Source organism: Nerophis ophidion, linkage group LG17, assembly GCF_033978795.1.
Source record: "Nerophis ophidion isolate RoL-2023_Sa linkage group LG17, RoL_Noph_v1.0, whole genome shotgun sequence".
NCBI lineage: Eukaryota > Metazoa > Chordata > Actinopteri > Syngnathiformes > Syngnathidae > Nerophis > Nerophis ophidion.
Genome location: NC_084627.1, coordinates 44,488,591 through 44,504,001, shown reverse-complemented (window position 1 = coordinate 44,504,001; position 15,411 = coordinate 44,488,591). Strand labels below are relative to the sequence as shown.

At 41.1% G+C, this 15,411-nt stretch overlaps 1 protein-coding gene across 1 annotated transcript in view; it reads left to right on the top strand.

Moving 5' to 3' along the window:
* The window catches only part of lpar1 (lysophosphatidic acid receptor 1), a 193,509-nt gene that overhangs the window by 52,836 nt on the left and 125,262 nt on the right, over positions 1-15,411 (top strand). The gene's annotated exons all lie outside the window — the stretch shown is intronic.

Here is a 15,411-nt window from a genome sequence, read left to right as displayed (position 1 = left end):
AGGTATCTGTATCATATGTAGGAGGGTAAGAGGTATCTGTATCATATGTAGGAGGGTAAGAGGTATCTGTATCATATGTAGGAGGGTAAGAGGTATCTGTATCATATGTAGGCGGGTAAGAGGTATCTGTATCATATGTAGGAGGGTAGGAGGTATCTGTATCATATGTAGGAGGGTAAGCGGTATCTGTATCATATGTAGGAGGGTAAGAGGTATCTGTATCATATGTAGGAGGGTAAGAGGTATCTGTATCATATGTAGGCGGGTAGGAGGTATTTGTATCATATGTAGGAGGGTAGGAGGTATCTGTATCATATGTAGGAGGGTAAGAGGTATCTGTATCATATGTAGGCGGGTAGGAGGTATTTGTATCATATGTAGGAGGGTAGGAGGTATCTGTATCATATGTAGGAGGGTAAGAGGTATCTGTATCATATGTAGGAGGGTAAGAGGTATCTGTATCATATGTAGGCGGGTAAGAGGTATCTGTATCATATGTAGGAGGGTAGGAGGTATCTGTATCATATGTAGGAGGGTAAGAGGTATCTGTATCATATGTAGGAGGGTAAGAGGTATCTGTATCATATGTAGGAGGGTAAGAGGTATCTGTATCATATGTAGGAGGGTAGGAGGTATCTGTATCATATGTAGGAGGGTAAGAGGTATCTGTGTCATATGTAGGAGGGTAAGAGGTATCTGTATCATATGTAGGAGGGTAAGAGGTATCTGTATCGTATGTAGGAGGGTAGGAGGTATCTGTATCATATGTAGGAGGGTAAGAGGTATCTGTATCATATGTAGGAGGGTAAGAGGTATCTGTATCATATGTAGGAGGGTTAGAGGTATCTGTATCGTATGTAGGAGGGTAAGAGGTATCTGTATCATATGTAGGAGGGTAAGAGGTATCTGTATCATATGTAGGAGGGTAGGAGGTATCTGTATCATATGTAGGAGGGTAGGAGGTATCTGTATCGTATGTAGGAGGGTAGGAGGTATCTGTATCATATGTAGGAGGGTAAGAGGTATCTGTATCATATGTAGGAGGGTAAGAGGTATCTGTATCATATGTAGGAGGGTTAGAGGTATCTGTATCGTATGTAGGAGGGTAAGAGGTATCTGTATCATATGTAGGAGGGTAAGAGGTATCTGTATCATATGTAGGAGGGTAGGAGGTATCTGTATCATATGTAGGAGGGTAGGAGGTATCTGTATCATATGTAGGCGGGTAAGAGGTATCTGTATCGTATGTAGGAGGGTAAGAGGTATCTGTATCATATGTAGGAGGGTAGGAGGTATCTGTATCATATGTAGGAGGGTAATAGGGATCTGTATCACATGTAGGAGGGTGTGAGGTATCAGTGTCATATGTAGGAGAGTAATAGGTACTACGCAACAAAAGCTCCCTTTTGGGCGTCCTAAATTTGCTTTTTTGTGACACCCTTCCTGTTTCTTTGGAACAAGTTACCGAAAAAAATGTGTTTCCAATTAAGCACCGGGGGGGAAAGAACAACTCACCACTGCTGGACACTTTTAAGACGTGCCTTACATTTAGGAAAGTACTTGTACTTCAGCCATTTGTTAACACAAATACCTCACTTTTTATATACGGAACAGAGATATACCAAATGAAATCTTACTGGTATGACAGTATGACGGTCTTCCTGGTAGGGGGGGTCTACTTGTGGGTCTACAGATGGCTCTGGAGGCCGATCCGTGATCCACAACCAGAATGATGAGGTAGATCCCTTTATGGAGGATGCCTGTGCATGACTTTGTTTAACGTGGGGAGACTGGTGCACAGACAGTCCCAGGTCCGGGTCAGGGTCCAGTGGCATTGAGTTCAAGACGACTGGGGACCCTTTTCTGCCGCGGCCTTAATCCGCCAGCTCAGCCGTTGTGACGCTCCATAGGGTTCACAATCACCTTCAACCTGTTCCACCGTTGAGGTCTTGGGTTGTTATTTTCCCATAACTGTGCCCACATAGATGACAACCATAGTGGTAGTTCTTAAATCTACAGTCTTCCGCCTGCTCCGCCGTTGAGGTCTTCACCGTATCCCTGGCTAGGGGGCAGTCAGGTACCAGGCCTTTGCCAAGGTCCACCTGGGGTAACAGTAGTGAAGGGGTTAACCTCCTAGTGCCCCAAGACCCTAAAGGGGAGCCTCCACTGCCGGATGCACTTTAACGTCATGCCCAGGACGAAACCCGGCACTACTCTTAACTTGAACTGCCAAGTTTAAGGGCGTAGTCCCGACTATGATATTGGTACCCTCTCTTGGTCCCCGCTGGTCTATGCTCGCAGTTAACGAACGTTGGTGCTGGTGCGGGTTTAGTTCTGGGTTGACTTTTCAATTTGCAACACCATTACTTCTACAGTACTGTATGACTGCATTTTCCCTGACTGTGTGGATTATTTTCAGTCTTATTTTTAATCATTCTGATTTTTTTTTTTACATAGTGCAAGGTGGCAACTATTATTACCGTATTTTTTGGACTATAAGGCGCGCAACGCCCGAAATGTGTCCTGTGAGAAACCGTCAGACCGGAACTCTGTAATAACTAAAGTTCCTTGAGTGAATAATGTAAACTCACTGCACCGGTATGTTTTAGCGCTTTCATGAAAAGTTTACTGACAGATATAAGTAAGAACTTTACACTACTTTATATTAGAAATGGCAACAGCGGAGGATGAATGTCTCAAAACAAGTGTCATGTTGGTTGCGCATATTGGTGCGCGTTTTGTACACCCCAAGATGCAATAAGACCAATCGGACAGGAATAGCAGGTAAGAGATTGGTTTAATATAAAAACACGATAACACTGGTACAAAAAAACGACAAAAGAAAATGCGTGCCTACGCACGGGAAGCTAAGCTAAAAATTAGAACGGAAAACAGAGTCCAAAAACAACGTGCCGAGCGCACGAGAAGCTAAGAAGCTACTTAGCATAGAGACAAGATCTAGGAAATGCCAACGTGAGTGTTGCTTACCGCAAAGAAAGGATCAAGATTGAACGGAGGAAAAAGGCAGGCTTAAATAAGGACAGTAATCAGGAATCACAGGTGCGCGACAAAAACCAGAGCTGGTGAAACAAATCAGAAACTATGGTAACAAGGTAAATAAGGAAGTGCTAAACTAGGGATCGGAAGAGTCCAAAAACAAACAGAAAACACAAAAGGACTCAAAAACCAAAATAACATATGATCCGGGCGACGGATCATAACAACATGAAGCTTATCGAATACGGTGTCCCACGGACTACAAAGACGGATGCGTGCAAACTTTCAGAACTTACGCAGATCCCAAATAGAGATCAGCAGGTACCAGAAGGTAAAAAAAAGTTGCTTTTGCATAATTTTGCGAAACAAGAAGCCAGATATAGAAACTTTTACTTCCTTTTTTTATCATACTCAAATTTACTTTTTTATAGTACCAAATTTTGTTGGTATTAGTATAGTACCGCGATACTAATTAATCATATTCGGTACTATACTGCCTCTAAAAAGTATCGGTCTCCCCGCCCCTTTTTTTCTTTTACGGGCATGACGGCGTGTTGTCGTCACGTCGTGACATTGTTGGTTTTACGGGCAGAGGAGCATGTTCGGCAGCGCAAACACACGAGTACTTACAAGCAGACACAGCGTGTAGACAGAAAAGGGAGAATGGACGCATTTTGGCCTAAAAAGCAAAGATAAAGGTGAAGTCTAAACACTGAAACACCCTCAGGAAGAGGTGCTTTAAGACATGGCTAGCTAGCTAACAGCTAACGTCCATCTTCAGCCAGCAGTGTTTTAGCTACTTCTAAATCACTAATCCTCACCTCCATGGCGACAAATAAAGTAAGTTCCTTAAAAGTAAGCAAGATGAGAAAATAGCTAAACATACTCCACGACAAAATGTAGGAGGATACAATAGCTCACCTGCATCACAATGTAAACAAACGCCATGGGTGGATCTACACCTGACATCCACTGTAATGATACCAAGTACAAGAGCGTATTTAGTGGATACTACTATGATTACATCAATATTTTACAATGTAAACGAACACCATGGGTGGATCTACACCTGACATCCACTGTAATGATACCAAGTACAGGAGCATATCTAAATGATACTACTATGATTACATCGATATTTTTTAGCATCATAATATGTCTTACCTTATACGCATGACTGCCAGCTAATCGATGCTAACATGCTATTTAGGCTAGCTGTATGTACATTTGTAGCTATATTGGCATCCAGCCTTTCCCTCCACCCACATTTAATGCCAAACAAACACCTACCAATCGACAGATTTATGTTGCTCCAGTGGTCAAAAGATGAAATCGTTGGTTAGAAGGCGATCGCCAAATTCGCCGCTGCCTGTCGTGATATGGCTCAATGGCTTCAGTTTTTTCTTGAATTTCGTTTTCGCTGTCTGCCTCCACACTCCAACCATTCGTATCAGTACATGCGTAATCTGTTGAATCGCTTAAGCCGCTGAAATCTGAGTTAATGTCGCTATATCAGGGATCGGGAACCTTTTTGGCTGAGGGAGCCAAAAAGCCAAATATTTTAAAATGTATTTCTGTAAGAGCCATAAAAAAAAATGTTTAACACTGAAATTAACTAAACGCGTGCATTTTTAAGTAAGACCAACATTTCTAGAGTATAATAGGTCTCTTATTCTTTGTAATAACATTGCTATTCTGAAGCTAACTGTGGAGGGGCCGTGGCCCGCGGGCCTGCAGCGAACTGGGGTGTGCCAGGACCGGCCTCGAAATCAGCGAGAGCTGCGTAGATGGCCCACCTGAGCCTTGTTATCTAATCACCTGTCGCTCTGTTATAAGCAGCAGCCAGGAGGAGAGACGGGGGTTGGGGCTGGAGCCAGAGCGCGAGTGAGAACGAAAGAGAAAAAGACAATTGCTGGAAAGCAACTGAGAGACTTATTGAAAAATAAAACAATAGTGTAACCCTGAAACGGGCTCTCATGTCGGTGCTTGGTGGTCTGAAGAACCCCCAGTAACCCCCTGTAACGTATTATTTTCGGGTCTCCCCATGTCTAGCATTAAAAGATTACAGTTGGTACAAAATGCGGCTGCTAGACTTTTGACAAGAACAAGAAAGTTTGATCATATTACGCCTGTACTGGCTCACCTGCACTGGCTTCCTGTGCACTTAAGATGTGACTTTAAGGTTTTACTACTTACGTATAAAATACTACACGGTCTAGCTCCAGCCTATCTTGCCGATTGTATTGTACCATATGTCCCGGCAAGAAATCCGCGTTCAAAAGACTCCGGCTTATTAGTGATTCCTAGAGCCCAAAAAAAGTCTGCGGGCTATAGAGCGTTTTCCGTTCGGGCTCCAGTACTCTGGAATGCCCTCCCGGTAACAGTTCGAGATGCTACCTCAGTAGAAGCATTTAAGTCTCACCTTAAAACTCATCTGTATACTCTAGCCTTTAAATAGACCTCCTTTTTAGACCAGTTGATCTGCCGCTTCTTTTCTTTCTCCCATATCCCCCCTCCCTTGTGGAGGGGGTCCGGTCCGATGACCATGGATGAAGTACTGGCTGTCCAGAGTCGAGACCCAGGATGGACCGCTCGTCGGGACCCAGGATGGACCGCTCGCCTGTATCGGTTGGGGACATCTCTACGCTGCTGATCCGCCTCCGCTTGAGATGGTTTCCTGTGGACGGGACTCTCACTGCTGTCTTGGATCCGCTTGAACTGAACTCTCACGGCTGTGTTGGAGCCACTATGGATTGAACTTTCACAGTATCATGTTAGACCCGCTCGACATCCATTGCTTTCGGTCCCCTAGAGGGCTGGTTTGCCCACATCTGAGGTCCTCTCCAAGGTTTCTAATAGTCAGCATTGTCACTGGCGTCCCACTGGGTGTGAGTTTTCCTTGCCCTTTTGTGGGTTCTTCCGAGGATGTCGTAGTCGTAATGGTTTGTGCAGTCCTTTGAGACATTTGTGATTTGGGGCTATATAAATAAACATTGATTGATTGATTGATCGATTGAGGACAAGCCCCACACTAACGTTTAATAAATAAATAACTTCTTAACGCAACTTCTTGAACAGGTGCGGCAGTAAATGGATGGATGGACTAAAAATGCATGAGAATGTTATATGTTTTGAACATTATTTTAAACACTTATTACAAGTGGAATTATTCATTACTTACCATGTTAAGCAATGTCAGCTCAGATTTATCCGAGAGCCAGATGCAGTCATCAAAAGAGCCACATCTGGCTCGCGAGCCATAGGTTCCGTACCCCTGCGCTATATCTTTCTGTTCTATCTGCCCCCTGGGGGGGATATACAGATAGCGGAAATCAGGCGCTTTAAAGCCTTTTTTTGGGATATTCCATGATGCGTAAAATTTGGAAAAAAAACTTCCAAAAATAAAATAAGCCACTGGGAACTGATTTTTATTGGTTTTAACCCTTCTGAAATTGTGATAATGTTCCCCTTTAAACAAGAATACCCCTTGTTCAATAGACACATTCCCGATAATAAATAAGGCTATTCTACATGAGGATGTTTCATGAAATGCGTTTAAATCCACGATGCTACGCAGAAGAAGCGGCAGGCTAGAGGTTAACAACAACTGATGACGGGTCACACTGAACAAATGTACTCGTGGAGTCTTACACGCATCTGATTTACAGATGATCCAAATGAGACCCAGGGTACTGATGAGTTGCAATCAGGGAAGGCCTCCACGAAGCAACATCTTGCAGACATACGCAGATATGAATGTGACTGCGGAGCAACATGCACACCATTATAATCTAGACTGGTGATTCTCAAACTGTCCATCTATATTTGATTCATTATTTAAAGGCCTACTGAAATGAGATTTCCTTATTTAAACGGGGATAGCAGGTCCATTCTAAGTGTCATACTTGATCATTTCGCCATATTGCCATATTTTTGCTGAAAGGATTTAGTAGAGAACATCGACGATAAAGTTTGCAACTTTTGGTCACTAATAAAAAAAGCCTTGCCTGTACCGGAAGTAGCAGACGATGTGCGCGTGACGTCTCGGGTTGTGGAGCTCCTCACATCCTCACATTGTTTACAAGCATGGCCACCAGCAGCGAGAGCGATTCAGACCGAGGAAGCGACGATTCCCCCATTAATTGGAGCGAGGATGAAATGTTCGTGGATGAGGATAGTGAGAGTGAAGGACTAGAAAAAAAAAAAAAAAAAAGACAGGGCAGTGGGAGCGATTCAGATGTTATCAGACACATTTACTAGGATAATTCTGGAAAATCCCTTATCTGCTTGTTGTGTTACTAGTGTTTTAGTGAGATTATATAGTCGATTTCCCAATTAATTTGAGCAAGGATGAAAGATTCATGGATGAAGAAAGTTAGAGTGAAGTACGAGGAAAAAAAAAGAAGTGAAGTGAATTATATTTATATAGCGCTTTTCTCTAGTGATTCAACTTTTGTTCGCCAATAAAAAAGCCTTGCCTGTACTGGAAGTAGCAGACGATGTGCGCGTGATTTCACGGGTTGTAGGGCTCCTCACATCCTCACATTGTTTACAATCATGGCCACCAGCAGCAAGAGCGATTCGGACCGAGAAAGCGACGATTTCCCCATTAATTTGAGCAATGATGAAAGATTCGCGGATGAGGAAAGTTAGAGTGAAGCACTAGAAAAAAAAAAGAAGTGAAGTGAATTATATTTATATAGCGCTTTTCTCTAGTGATTCAAAGCGCTTTACATAGTGAAACCCAATATCTAAGTTACATTTGAACCAGTGTGGGTGGCACTGGGAGCAGGTGGGTAAAGTGTCTTGCCCAAGGACACAACGGCAGTGAGTAGGATGGCGGAAGCGGCAATCGAACCTGCAACCCTCAAGTTGCTGGCACGGCCACTCTACCAACCGAGCTATGCCGGAAAAAAAAAATGCAACGGCAGTGGGACCGATTCAGATGTTATTAGACACATTTACTAGGATAATTCTGGAAAATCCCTTATCTGCTTATTGTGTTACTAGTGTTTTAGGGAGATTATATAGTCTATTTCCCAATTAATTTGAGCAAGGATGAAAGATTTGTGGATTAGGAAAGTTAGAGTGAAGCACTAGAAAAAAAAAAAGAAGTGAAGTGAATTATATTTATATAGCGCTTTTCTCTAGTGATTCAAAGCGCTTTACATAGTGAAACCCAATATCTAAGTTACATTTGAACCAGTGTGGGTGAACACTGGGAGCAGGTGGGTAAATTGTCTTGCCCAAGGACACAACGGCAGTGAGTAGGATGGCGGAAGCGGCAATCGAACCTGCAACCCTCAAGTTGCTGGCACGGCCACTCTACCAACCGAGCTATGCCGGAAAAAAAAAATGCAACGGCAGTGGGAGCGATTCAGATGTTATTAGACACATTTACTAGGATAATTCTGGAAAATCCCTTATCCGCTTGTTGTGTTACTAGTGTTTTAGTGAGATTATGTAGTCGATTTCCCAATTAATTTGAGCAAGGACGAAAGATTCGTGGATGAGGAAAGTTAGAGTGAAGCACGAGAAAAAAAAAAGAAGTGAAGTGAATTATATTTATATAGCCCTTTTCTCTAGTGATTCAAAGCGCTTTACATAGTGAAACCCAATATCTAAGTTACATTTAAACCAGTGTGGGTGGCACTGGGAGCAGTTGGGTAAATTGTCTTGCCCAAGGACACAACGGCAGTGAGTAGGATGGCGGAAGCGGGAATCGAACCTGCAACCCCTCAAGTTGCTGGCACGGCCACTCTACCAACCGAGCTATGCCGGAAAAAAAAAATGCAACGGCAGTGGGAGCGATTCAGATGTTATTAGACACATTTACTAGGATAATTCTGGAAAATCCCTTATCTGCTTATTGTGTTACTAGTGTTTTAGTGAGATTATATGGTACCTGAAAGTCGGTAGGGGTGTGGTGACCACCAGTGTCTCAGAGGGAAGCCACGTTTCTCAACGAGGCGAAGCGAAGGCAGCCGGTCGGGCCGGGCTTAGCTTTTTTCCCCCTCCTCCACGGTGGAAGCATCCCACGTACGGGGGCGGCCGGCCGGAGGAGGCAAGAGAGTGCGCAGCTGCCTCTTTGACAGGTGCACGAGGAACGACGCAAGCTCCGCTCATGTCTACGGTAACAGCCGACTTATTACCACAATTTTCTCACCGAAACCTGCCGGTTGACATGTGGTAGGGAACCATGTTCGCTTGACCGCTCTGTTCCATAGTAAAGCTTCACCTTCGGGAATGTAAACAAGGAAACACCGGCTGTGTTTGTGTTGCTAAAGGCGGTCGCAATACACCGCTTCCCACCTACGTCTTTCTTCTTTGATGTCTCCATTATTAATTGAAGAAATTGTAAAAGATTCAGCAATACAGATATCCAGAATACTGTGTAATTATGCGATTAAAGCAGACGACTTATAGCTGGGATAGGGCTGGAACAAAATGTCCGCTACAACCACGACGTTTTCAACAGGATACTTCTCGCGAAATTTAAAATTGCAATTTAGTAAAGTAAAAAAGCCGTATGGCATGTGTTGCAATGTTAATATTTCATCATTGATATATAAACTATCAGACTGCGTGTTCGGTAGTAGTGGCTTTCAGTAGGCCTTTAAGTACATTGGTTTTATTTTGCCTGTATATTCAAACACAGTGTTACTGTTCAAACTGTGTGTAATGTTACAGTGGAGGAAAATATGAGATATACTTGGTAAATGCAACTTCTGCATTGTTTTTAATGGGTACTTCGGCCTACTATGCTACTTTATTTTAATATTGGTCATTATGGTGGTACAAATAGGTTTTTTTTACGTTGCACTTAGTGAAGTAAGTTTGAGAACCACTGATCTGGACCACAAGGTAGTATGTTATATTTAGATGAAATTTATTGGTATTTCTATATAGAAACTTTTACTTCCTCTTTTATCATACTCAAGCTTACTTTTTTATAGTACCAATTTTTGTTGTATGGTATAACTGTACTAGTATAGTACCGTGATACTAATTAATCATATTCGGTACTATACTCCCTCCAAAAAGTGTCGGTCTCCCCGCCCCTTTTTTTCTTTTACGGGCATGACGGCGTGTTGTCGTCACGTCGTGACATTGTTGGTTTTACGGGCAGAGGAGCATGTTCGGCAGCGCAAACACACGAGTACTTACAAGCAGACACAGTGTGTAGACAGAAAAGGGAGAATGGACGCATTTTGGCCTAAAAAGCAAAGATAAAGTTGAAGTCTAAACACTGAAACACCCTCAGGAAGAGCTGCTTTAAGACATGGCTAGCTAGCTAGCAGCTAACGTCCATCCGCAGTCGGCTGTGTTTTAGCTACTTTTAAATCACTAATCCTCACCTCCATGGCGACAAATAAAGTAAGTTCCTTAAAAGTAAACAAGATGAGAAAATAGCTAAACATGCTCCACAACACAATCTAGGAGGATACAATAGCTCACCTGCATCACAATGTAAACAAATGCCATGGGTGGACCTACACCTGACATCCACTGTAATGATACCAAGTACAAGTGCGTATTTAGTGGATACTACTATGATTACATCAATATTTTACAATGTAAACAAACACCATGGGTGGATCTACACCTGACATCCACTGTAATTATACCAAGTACAGGAGCATATCTAAATGATACTACTATGATTACATCGATATTTTTTAGCATCACAAAACCTTTTTCAGTTTTTTTTAAAATGCATATTATGTTTATAAACTCAGGAAATACATCCCTGGACACATGAGGACTTAAATTATGATCAATGTGTGATCCTGTAACTACTTGGTATCGGATCGATATCCAAATGTGTGCTATCATCCAAAACTAATGCAAAGAAAAACAAGTGATTATTACATTTTAACAGAAGTGTAGATAGAACATGTTAAAACAAAAAATAAGCAGATATTAACAGTAAATGAACAAGTAGATTGATAATCCATTTTTACAGCTTGTCCTTTATAATGTGTACAAAATAATAGGTGTATAAATGACACAATGTGTTACTGCATACGTCAGCAGACTAATTAGGAGTCTTTGTTTGTTTACTTACTACTAAAAGACAATTTGTCTAGTATGTTCACTATTTTATTCAAGGACAAACTTGCAACAATAAACATATTTTTAATGTACCCTAAGATTTGTTGTTCAAATAAAGCCAATAATGCCATTTTTTGTGGTCCCCTTAATTTAGAAAAGTATCGGAATACATTTTGTTACCGGTACCAAAATATTGGTATTGGGACAACACTAGTACCAAATCTTTATGCATGTGTATGTGTATATTTATGTATGCATGTGCAGGACGGTGGGTACCTGTCCATGTATTTTCATGCACAAGTCAGTGACATCATGTGAGGAAAGATAAATATTAATTGGCCTAGTACTGGAAACCCATTTTCTATCAGTGTAAACCACACATCAATTACATACATACATACATACATACGACAACACACATTAATAAACACAATAACATGTTTTGACACGTGATGTAGACATTGACATATTACAGGAAAACAATTTTTATGAGTGGAAACCACACATCAATTAAATACATACATACATACATACATACATACATACATACATACATACAACAAAGCACATTTCTAAACACAATAACACGTTTTGACACATGTAATGTAGACATTGACATAGTACAGGAAAACTATTTTTATGTGTGGAAACCACACATCAATTACATACATACATACATACATACATACATACATACAACAAAGCGCATTTGTAAACACAATAACAAGTTTTGACAGATGTGATGTAGACATTGACGGAGTACAGGAAAACTATTTTTATGAGTGGAAACCACACATCAATTAAATACATACATACATACATACATACGTACATAAATACATACATACAGTACATACAACAAAGCACATTTCGAATCACAGTAACAAGTTTTGACACATGTGATGTAGACATTGACATAGTACAGGAAAACAATTTTTATGAGTGGAAACCACACATCAATTAAATACATACATACATACATATATACATACATACATACATACATACATACATACATACATACATACAACAAAGCACATTTCTAAACACAATAACACGTTTTGACACATGTAATGTAGACATTGACATAGTACAGGAAAACAATTTTTATGAGTGGAAACCACACATCAATTAAATACATACATACATATATACATACATACATACATACAACAAAGCACATTTCTAAACACAATAACACATTTTGACACATGTAATGTAGACATTGACATAGTACAGGAAAACTATTTTTATGAGTGGAAACCACACATCAATTACATACATACATACATACATATATACATACATACATACATACATACATACATATATACATACATACATACATACATACATACATACATACATACAACAAAGCGCATTTCTAAACACAATAACAAGTTTTGACACATGTGATGTAGACATTGACATAGTACAGGAAAACTATTTTTATGAGTGGAAACCACACATCAATTACATACATACATATATACATACATACATACAACAAAGCACATTTCTAAACACAATAACACGTTTTGACACATGTAATGTAGACATTGACATAGTACAGGAAAACTATTTTTATGAGTGGAAACCACACATCAATTACATACATACATACATACAACAAAGCACATTTCTAAACACAATAACAAGTTTTGACACATGTGATGTAGACATTGACGGAGTACAGGAAAACTATTTTTATGAGTGGAAACCACACATCAATTAAATACATACATACATATATACATACATACATAGATACATACATACATACATACATACATACATACAACAAATAACATTTCTAAACACAATAACACGTTTTGACACATGTAATGTAGACATTGACATAGTACAGGAAAACTATTTTTATGAGTGGAAACCACACATCAATTACATACATACATACATACATACAACAAAGCACATTTCTAAACACAATAACAAGTTTTGACACATGTGATGTAGACATTGACATAGTACAGGAAAACTATTTTTATGAGTGGAAACCACACATCAATTACATACAGTTGTGGTCAAAAGTTTACATACGCTTGTAAAGAACATAATGTCATGGCTGTCTTGAGTCAACAATAATTTTTACAATTCTTTTTTTGTGATAGAGTGATTGGAGCACATACTTGTTGGTCACAAAATACGAAAAGACAAGTTGTCGAGTATGTTCACTATTTTATTTAAGGACTAAATTGCAGTTATAAACATATGTTTAATGGAGCCTAAGATTTGTTGTTAAAGGCCTACTGAAACCCACTACTAACGACCATGCAGTCTGATAGTTTATATATCAATGATGAAATATTAACATTGCAACACATGCCAATACGGCCAGTTTAGTTTACTAAATTGCAATTTTAAATTTCCTGGGTAGTGTCCTGTTGAAAACGTCACGGAATGTTGACGCGTGCTTGTGGCGTTATTGGTTGGAGCGGACATTTTATCCCAGCACCACTCACGGCTAAAAATCGTCTGCTTCAATCGCATAATTACACAGTATTTTGGACGTCTGTGTTGCTGAATCTTTTGCAATTTGTTCAATTAATAATGGAGACGTCAAAGAAGAATGCTGTTGGTGGAAAGCGGTGGATTGCAGCTGCCTTTAGCAACCAAAACACAGCTGGTGTTTCTTTGTTTGTTGTGAAGTTTAATATGGAACAGAGCGGTCAAGCGAACATAGTTCCCGACCACATGTCAACCGGCAGGTTTCGGTGAGAAAATAGTGGTAATAAGTCTGCTCTTACCGGAGACATGAGCGGAGCTTGCGTCCTCCTGCAGCTGTCAAAGAGGCAGCTGCGACTTTCTTGGCTCCTCCATGGCTTCCCCCAGAGACACTGGCGGTCACCACACCCCTCCGACTTTCAGGCGGACATGTTTCTCTACATAAACCACCGAGTATTTGGATGGGAAAAATGTGATATTAAGTCAACTCTTACTGGAGACATCAGTGGATGATACCTCCTCCTCCTGCAGCTCAGAAAGGCATCTGTGATCTTAGCTCCTCCATTGACTTCTCTCTGAGACACTGGCGGTCACCACACTCCTCCGACTTTCAGGTATGACTTTATAATCTCACTAAAACACTAGTAACACAATAAGCAGATAAGGGATTTTCGATAAGTATCCTAGTAAATGTGTCTAATAACATCTGAATCGCTCCCACCGCCGTCGCCTTTTTTTTCCCCCGGCATAGCTCGGTTGGTAGAGCGGCCGTGCCAGCAACTTGAGGGTTGCAGGTTCGATTCCCGCTTCCGCCATCCTACTCACTGCCGTTGTGTTCTTGGGCAAGACACTTTACCCACCTGCTCCCAATGCCACCCACACTGGTTTAAATGTAACTTAGATATTGGGTTTCACTATGTAAATAAATAAATGATAAATGGGTTGTACTTGTATAGCGCTTTTCTACCTTCAAGGTACTCAAAGCGCTTTGACAATACTTCCACATTCACCCATTCACACACACATTCGCACACTGATGGAGGGAGCTGCCATGCAAGGCGCCAACCAGCACCCATCAGGAGCAAGGGTGAAGTGTCTTGCTCAGGACACAACGGACGTGACGAGGTTGGTTCTAGGTGGGATTTGAACCAGTGACCCTCGGGTTGCGCACGGCCACCCTCCCACTGCGCCACGCCGTCCCTATGTAAAGCGCTATATAAATATAATTCACTTCACCTCTTTTTTTTCCTCTAGTGCTTCACTCTAACTTTCCTCATCCACGAATCTTTCATTCTCGCTCAAATTAATGGGGAAATCGTCGCTTTCTCGGTCCGAATCGCTCTTGCTGCTGGTGGCCATGATTATAAAAAATGCGAGGATGTGAAGAGCTCCACAACCCGTGACGTCACGCGCACATCGTCTGCTACTTCCGGTAAAGGCAAGGCGACCAAAAGTTGCGAACTTTATCGTCTATGTTCTCTACTAAATCCTTTCAGCAAAAATATGGCAATATCACAAAATTATCAAGTTTGACACATAGAATGGACCGTTTGAATAAGAAAATCTAATTTCAGTAGGCCTTTAAAATTAAGCCACTTTTGTGGTCACCTTCCATCCATCCATTTTCTACCGCTTATTCCCTTGTGGGGTCGCGGGGGGCGCTGGCGCCTATCTCAGCTACAATCGGGCGGAAGGCGGGGTACACCCTGGACAAGTCGCCACCTCATCGCAGGGCCTTGTGGTCACCTTTATTTAGAAAAGTATCTAAAAAAAATCACAATACATTTTGGTACCTGTACCAAAATATTGGTATCGGGACAAAATTAGTACCAAATCTTTATTTATGTGTATGTGTATATGTGTATGTACGCAACCTGTCCCATGTATTTTCGT